General features: G+C 42.5%; 1 pseudogene; it reads right to left on the bottom strand.

Annotated features, from left to right (window-relative positions):
* Positions 1–759: 759 nt before the first annotated feature.
* Positions 760–8,070, bottom strand: LOC121499943 (annotated as a pseudogene).
* Positions 8,071–8,590: the final 520 nt, after the last annotated feature.

Here is an 8,590-nt window from a genome sequence, read left to right as displayed (position 1 = left end):
AGCAAATGTTTCCTAGCATCCAATCTGTACTGTAGAAGAGGAACATGTATCTTCAGTTAGGCAGCCAGCTATTTCAGTATACTCCCTACCTCTAGTCTTCCCACATTTCCATCCACATGGAATCCAATGTGATCTTATCTAACACAGTTATGATTGTGTCACTCCCCCATTTAGCACTCATTAATTACTGTCCACTGACAAGTGAATAACATCCAAACCCTTTGTCAGGGGATTCAAGGCCATTTAGGATCTAGCCCTTCTAGCCTCATCTTTATGAGGTCTTATCTTAGGCACCAGACCCATCAAACTGCTTCCAGTTCCCAGAAGCTGCATTGTTGCTACTTGCCTGTGCACATTAGCAAATGCTCTTCCATCTTTCTGAAATATTCCTCTTTCCTATGTCTAGTGGGAAAATTTCTACCATTCCTTCAAAACTCAGTATAAGTACCTTCCTCTGTGAACCATCTCTAGCCTTTCTCCTTTGAAGTTGATCATTTAGTTTTTTTGTGCTACCACTGAACTTTCATCAGACTTCCTTAGTAGTATCCATTATATTGAATTGAAATTTTATTTTTACATATCTGTCTCTCCTTGTTTAAACTGGGAATTCCTTGAGAATTGGAACCATGACTTACTATCTTATTATCTCCAATGCCTAATACAGTGTCTGCCACATGATGGATGCTTAATGTAATGTTCATGTAATGAATAATTGAATGAATGAATAAATGCGGTACAATTTCAGATATTTCTTACAGTTAAATTTCAGTTTAATGTTCATTCAATATTTAAAAACTCCTAGAGAAAATTATGAACTTGTGCTATATTTACTGCCATCTTCTTCTAATGGAGAAGAATGGAAGGCATTAAATTAAAACCTTACAGAAATACACTAGCATAAATTCTTGATTTGGTGAGGGAGGCTTCTTCATACTCAGTCAACAAGCTTAATGAAAGATGGGCTGCAACCTTTTAAAGGTAAAGTGAAGTTCTTACTGATGCAAATGTAATAATGGAAGTTTTAGCTCTGTGAAGTCAAAGAGCACAGAAAACACTAATAAGGACTGAGAGGGTTTGGGTGATTGACATGAAAAGCTTGAGGAAACGTTATTCAAAAGCAACAAACCAAAAGCAACAAACCAAAGCAAAAAATCAACCCCTCAACCCACAAAACAAATACCCTGAAGCTTGTATTATTTCTTCTGACTCATAATCAGTTACTGTCATAATTCAGGTGGTCTCCAGCTTGATTTATGCTAGAAGTTTCCCACCTAGGGTGGCTGGGGGCAGAAAGGGGTCAGTGGGAAGCTGAAGGGAGGTAGGACTATTCTTCTTCAAGTTGAGATAAGAATCAGAAGAAGTGTCCCAGCTATAGGGACTAGTGCAGAGCAGGAAAAGAGTCTGAGAGGGAGTTAGCCCTCATTTCTGACATTAGGATATGGAGGCAACAGTAGAAAGTCAGCCTTTCCATGAATTTGGAGATCATGGATGTAAGGTCACCTTCTGAGTTGAATTAGTGAAATTCACAGACAATGGATATGATTAGTCATACGTGGGAGTAAAACAAGAGACTGAAATGCATGGACCTCACAAAATTCCAATCAAGGTAGGCGATTTGGTGTAATGAGAGGAAGGTAGGTCCAGAATGTGAATGTCATATTTAATCAATTGAATTGTACATTGCCTGGAGGAAGACTGTGTGAATGTGAGTGGAGGTGTGGACAGAAGGTGAAGTAATCAACGGGGCTACAGAAAGTTAAAACCCAAGCACCATGCAGAAGAGAGACCCTGCCCTTTGAAGCTGCTGGAGAAGTATGCTCTGCTGTGGGATTGGAGTGCCTCTTCTGATCTCTCTTCAGTATCCTGTGTGCTCTTTGCTCAGCATTCATGCTCATTTTGTTCCTAGGACTGGCTGCCCTGGACAGCAGGCATAAGCTTTTTAGTCCCTGGGAAGAAATGTCTTCCAATGTAAATTTGTAAGTTGACTACAGGTGACCACGTGGATTTGCCTGATTCAAGTGATCTTTAATTCTGGAAACTGCTGAGTTCCTGATGAAGACAAACAATAAAATTTAGAAGATGATCAGTTTTTCAAAGGGACACTACCCATGAGACCTCTTAATAGGCAGCCACAGCTTTCTGCTGGGAAGGCACTGACCTCATCTTCAGTACATTCTTGCTACAATATCCACTTAGGTCAAGGATTCTTAATCTGATTAAACCCAATGACCTGATTTTTTATTTTTTTAAGAAACTATTTTCCTTCAACCTTATTTCCATTTTGTTTGCCTTTGTGGAAGAGCAGCTTAAGACCACTCAGTGGTTGTTCCTACCCATTCAGTGGTCTGAGCAGTGGTTGTTGCAGACCAGTTTTTGGTGGCCTGCTGAGTGCTCCAGTCTTCAGTAGGGAACTGCTGAGTAGGCACAGAGGACACCTGCATGCCTTCAGACCAGTATGCAATTTCATCGGTGACTCAGGAGCTGGAGCAGTCCATTCACCCTGAAATTCCTCCCTGGTCACAGCCTTTTCAGCAATAGCCTGCTCTTCCTTTTCAATGTATTCAGGATTTTTGTAGAAGTAGAGCTCAGTATGACCTCCCATGGGTGATCACAGGGAAAATGGTGCCACACATGCACAGAAATTCCTGGGCCAGCATCCACATCAGACCCACTGAGTGAGCTCCCTTGTTGTTGTAAGGGATGGCAATGTGCATATAGCCCAGCAGAGAGTCTGTGTTACATAGAGTGATGAAAGGCAGGTTAACATAAGAATCTCTGTGAGAGGCTGGTGGTCAGCCCTGGGATCAGTAAACACCAGAAGTCTCGGCTCCCAGAAGGCTGCCTGGATCTGGTTAGCAAAGTTTCCAGGAGTGAAGCAGCCAGCAATAGGAGTGGCTCCAGTAATAGCAGCAAACTTTGGCATAGCTCTCTGGTCAGTATTCCCAGAAGATATGACATTAACGACCACTGGGTTTTCATGGCAATAATGGCATGAACTGCCAGCAGAAGCTTCTCCCAGATTCTCTTCAGATTTATGATGTAGATGCCATCACTTTTCCTTTTGTTGGATGTACTGTTCCATTTGGATGTCAAAGTTGGTGCCACTTAAGTGGGTTCCTGCTGCAGGGAAGTTGATGATATCTTCCTCTTTCATTTGCAGGACACCAAGGTCTGCAGACATTGTGGAAGTTTCCCTTTAAGTTATCACAGGAACATAGAACAATGCTGTATGGACCCCTCCCTGGGTAGCATGGAAAGCCAATGACCTAATTTTAAATGAACATTTTGTTAAGCTCCATTTATTATCCTGAAAAGAAATTCATAGATAATAAACTACCTAAACACATATTTTCAATATAATGTCCTAAGTATCAAAATAAAGAAAAAATACTGGTAGGAGAGGAATAATTTTTAATAAAATAAAATGTATTGGAGTATATGAATGCTTGGGGATGACTAGAAGACGGAATGAAGGAGTCCATTGCTTCAAGATCAGAGTGAGTGTGACAGAGACAAATGTAGACAGAGACAGGTGTGCTGGCAACTCAAACCCCTAGAACAACGTCACTGCCAGTGAGGTGCTTTTCTGAGATTGTGACTCTGCTGGTAAAGTTCTGAACCAAACACAGTACAATCTCTTCCTTTAAAAATGCTTAGAGGGCATTTATGGAAAATTCTATGTCTATTAAAACTATGCAAAAGTAATTGTATTTCCAAGTAAAATGGGATTGAGTTCCACATCCAGATAATTATAAACAGGTTTCCCTGTTTGTTTCCACAAACATTTAGAGTGAGTTGTGAAGCTTACCCAGGACACATGACATTTCTTGGTTAAGGTGCTTGTGGTACACAAATGATTGGAGAATGGCATCCTGGCTTCCCTCTTGCTAAATGCCACTAGCGCCCCTCCCAAAACCTGTGACAATCAAAAATACCCCTTTGAGTTTCCACTTATGTTGAGAGACATTGAATTAAGTCAACAGGAATCAGTCATGAGGGTCCAATAAGACAAATGTGCCCTGTCCCAAGGCACAATCATTCCATGACCTGACATCACAGAAAACCCCAGCTAGTGGGGAGAAGGGACAAGCACATTGGAAGGGTTCGTAGGGGGTATCTAGTTCTAGAAGGACCAGCAGACTTCCAGGCAGGGCAAGAAGTAAGAATTTAGGAGAGGAAACCAGGGTAACAGTTTACCAAATCTCTGGGAATTGGAAGGGCCAACAGAGAAAGAACTTTAGCTCTGGAGCCACACAGGTAGTATCCAGGTTAGTTCTAGGGAGCAGTTACCCCAGACCTGGCTGAAAGGGAAGGATTTGGGTGAACACAGGAGCTTGGAAGTAGTAACTTGGTTCCTAGAACTTGGGTCTGGGAATGTAAATTATATCCAAACCCCTTACACACGGCGCCAGCCAGCAGTGACTCAGCGTCAGGCACGGGCTTAAGCCTTCTCAAATTGTAGCAGCTGAGAAGATAGCAAAGGAAGGAAAGACCAGCAGTCACAGTTTATCAACACCACACATGTGATTGGAGGGGTGATGTCTACACAGCATTTGATTTCCTTACATTAGAGAGCTTTTTGCCCTCACTTAAACACAAACTAATCAACTCATTCTTCGACCAAAAATACATGTTTAGGGAACAAAATGTGGGCATTCACAAACCATTTCACCCACCCCCACATCGCTTATCTGTCGGCTTCCTGTGCGTGGACAGTTGCTTGGAACTCAGGTTTGGAGTCTATTTCCCAAAGTGGGGTCATGAAGGCGTGGCCATAAATCAAGGCAATGGTTACACTGAATACCACAAAGATAAATACATACTTTCTCCTGGAGCCTGGATGAAGGCCAGTCCTACAACCCATGTTTTGTGACTCAGGAGCCAAACAACACTCACACAAAACCAATATTCCCTAAAGATCCTCCCAACAGGATGATGCCTCATCTCCTGTGACCATTCCCAAAGTCCCGTCCAAGACAATTATCTAATCTCTGCTCAGAAATCAAATTATCTAATGTTTTTACTCTATTGGTTTGAGCAGGCTTCTTTGTACATACAGTTCCTGGAAAATATAAAGATGCTCTTATTTCAATCACCAGCCTTTCAGAGTTCTTATTACTTGATCTGTCCCACGTTCGTTAGAGTGGATGGTCATGAGAACAAATTCAGCTTTATGGTGCTTGATAGAATGTATTAGCAAAATTAAGTCCTAAAAGAAAAAGAAATAAAAGCATTCTGTGTGTGAGAAAAGATTTTCCATTTTTAACATATAAAAGGATGGAAGTGACTAAAGAGATCATCTGCTATTACAAAATAATCAAGGACATAACTGACAGTATTTTTTTCCTCTTCCAGAAGCTTTGATTCAGTCATGCCTAAGATATTGCTGAATTGCACACCCAAGGTCCCAACTCATTTTGCTGACCTCTCATCTCACTTGTTGTCTGACATCTTCCCCCCATTCTTCCCCACTCTCCCGACCTGATGTCTCCTAGCTCCCTATAAACACTATCCTCAAAAAAAATAAAAAATAAAAAATTAAAAAATAAATAAACACTATCCTCTAAGCCTGTCTCGGCCCTTAGCTTTTGAGTACAAGCCTGGGTAGATTTCAGGGCTGTTTGGCATTTTAGTTGCACCCTCAGTACCACCAATCGATCCCCTAGTAGTTTAAGATCTAAGAGGCCACTGGAAGTAACTCCGGACAAGGTTCTTTATAAAAAGGAAGGACATCTTTATCTATGGGCTAATTTATTTCTCTATAGTTTTTAAAAATATCAAGGCGTCCGTAGGAATTCCTCCCTGTGTGTGTCTCCGCTTAAGACCCTAAATGTGGATGTACTTCTCTGCTCAGGAACTTTTAAGGATTTCCTACCACCCACAAAACCAAGCCACGTTTGTAACATGGTATTCCAGATCCTCTGTGATCTGCTCCCCACATAACTTTCCAAGAAATCTTCTAGCCCCAGTGAGAGAAGCAGAGGCTGACTGCGGGCTCTGTGCTGGAATTACAGCTCAGCCTCTCACCAGCGGTGCCCTCAGAGAAGTTACTTAAAACCTCTCTATGGCTCAGTCTCCTCTACTGTAAAATGTGATGATAGTAGTAATAATTTGAATTGCATGATAATCAAGAGAATAAAAAATGTTAGCTGCTGAGAACAGTGTCTGATACATGATAAGCATCATCTGCTACTGCAATTAGCATTACTTACTACCCTCAACGCACTTGCATTTTTCTATTTTTGTGTGTCTTTTCTCAGTTCCTCATTTCTGGAATGCTCTTTCCTTCTCTCCACTCCTCTGAATTATACCCATTCTTCAAAGTCCTGATGAGATTTTTTTTTTCCTTCTCCAGAAACTTCCCTGGACTGTTCAATTCCCAGTGTTCTTTCTTTTTTTTTCTTTCTGTGTACCAGTGCACAGATCATCTACTCCAGTAATTTTGCAAATGTTTTTTTTTTCTTTACGGCACTTCTTGTATTGTTACCTTGTGGTATTAACTTAAAATGCAATATCACCTGGTTTTCCCCAGTTCTCCTGGGACACAGACATATCTTTGCATAGAGCTTAGCATCTGGACATTATAATACCTCAATTAATGTCTGCTTATTTGACTTGATTTGATCCATAGGTTGAAGGTAAGTTTGTTGGATGCTTTTGGAAATGGTGAACTGAAGGCAGTATAGAAGAGTAGGAACCTTAGTTATTTACTTGTAGAACATTTATGAAGTGTCTGTGCAAGATGCTGTACCTGACAGGGCATCACCCTGTTTGTTCCAGGAGGAGGTACCAGGACTGTGGGGTGGGTGGAGATCCACCTGGGTGAGATCAGGTACTGTATTTGGCCAGAGGGGGCAGGCTTGGCAGCCAGAAGGGCTTTTAGGACAGAAATTTCTGTTGTCTCCCTGCAGGTTGCAGGTAGGGACAGAGTCTCCAGTGCTGGCTGCGACATAAAAAGTTCTCCTGAAGAACAGTAGTTCCCACAAAGAAGTTTCACAAATTCAGACCTTCCTTCCTTTAGGTTGCTCAGAGTTGCCCTTGGGTGAAAACCTTTGGCATTTAAAAGGGCGGGTGTAGGTAAGATAAGGGCTAGTGTGATATTAGGTCAAGACTTCTGGGTTCTTTAGTTAGCCTTTCACTAACTTCCTAGTGGCCTGGACACTGATGTCATCACCATAACTTAAGTCCCCTCATCTGTAAATGAAGTCATTGGATTAATATGTAATCTGCAGAGTCCCAGTTCTCTCTAATATTCTATCATCCTGGAATTCCTCTCATAGTAGAGTTATTGTTATCTATAAGGTGGGAGACAGAGACTTCCTTTGTCAGAAAATCAGATTCTCATGACCAGTGAAGTTCAATTGAGTCAGTCCCCAGGGCAAGGGATGGTCTCATTTATTGGGAGTGGCCCACTTACAACAGTCTTGGAACCCTTTTCCTTCTCCACCACATCTGGGAAAATAAGGACTTGAGATACAGGATACCAAAGAGATGGCAGGGTAATCATGGGACAAAGGTCTTAAATTGGGGCCATCTCTGTTTATCTAGTCAATTGTCCTTGCCTTTGGATTAGCACTGAGTGTTTCCTCTTTGTAGTCCTGGTGAAGGGACTGGGTAAAGTTGTAGGGAGATGAAGCAAGATTGCACTGAGACTTGGTGCCAAGTGTGCACAAGTGGTCAGAGAAGCTACACTGGCCTTGGGCTCAGCCTTATCGATGCATTCCCCAGGCCCACCATCCCCTCCCACTCTCTCCTTCTAGCCACCCAGATGTCCGCAGCCACTTTCCTCAGATGCTCCAGGCTGTTCCTACTTTAGTACCACCCTCCCTCTCAAGCTCCCACGGAGTCACCTCTACCTCCCCAGCTGAGGAAGTCAGTTTCCCTTTTTTACTTACATCAGATTCCTGGGGTATGAGATCACTGAGGTCATGTCTCTCCGTGCCTATGTGCCCATCTTGTGCCTGGGTAATCATGTCGAGGAGGAGGATATTGCTGCTGCCACCATGGGAAACTGTGCTGTGTTCTAGGACTCGGGGACTAGGGTGGCAGACAGAGGACTGTCTAGGGCAGAACATGTACAAGGATACCGGTTCTTGTAGGACAAGTGGTCAAATGTGGAAGTAGACATCTGTCCCACTTACTTAGTTTGCATTCTTTACTTGGCCTGGCCTCTTCCTGGCAATGCAACAACCTTGGCTAGGTGTTTGGCTCTGCGACAGTCACTGAGGGAGTGGGAGGGAAGAGAAAACACATGGCCTGAACCTCCAAGGACCTTGCAATCTGGTCAGAGAAGCAAGGCATACATGCATTTGCAAAAATTCATCAGGGTGGCCAAAGGTAGGGGAATTTTACCCGGTGTCTATGTTGAGCTTAAGCATCTAAAAAATCTCAAGTTTATCTTTCCGAAGAGATGATCCATAGCTATCTGATTTTAAAGGCACACTGGACCCCTCACAAAGATGAATAACTGAGCTCCAGTTGGAAGACTTGAGCTGCAGTCCTGGATTTCCACTTGTCCATGGACGGTATACTGTCTAACCACCCAGATCCTCAGTTTCTTAATCTCTAAAATAGGAAAATAATTTCTGTC

Source organism: Vulpes lagopus, chromosome 1 (assembly GCF_018345385.1).
Source record: "Vulpes lagopus strain Blue_001 chromosome 1, ASM1834538v1, whole genome shotgun sequence".
Taxonomy (NCBI): Eukaryota; Metazoa; Chordata; class Mammalia; order Carnivora; family Canidae; genus Vulpes; species Vulpes lagopus.
The sequence above is the reverse complement of the archived record's forward strand: the minus strand, read 5'-3'. Positions and strand labels throughout refer to the sequence as shown.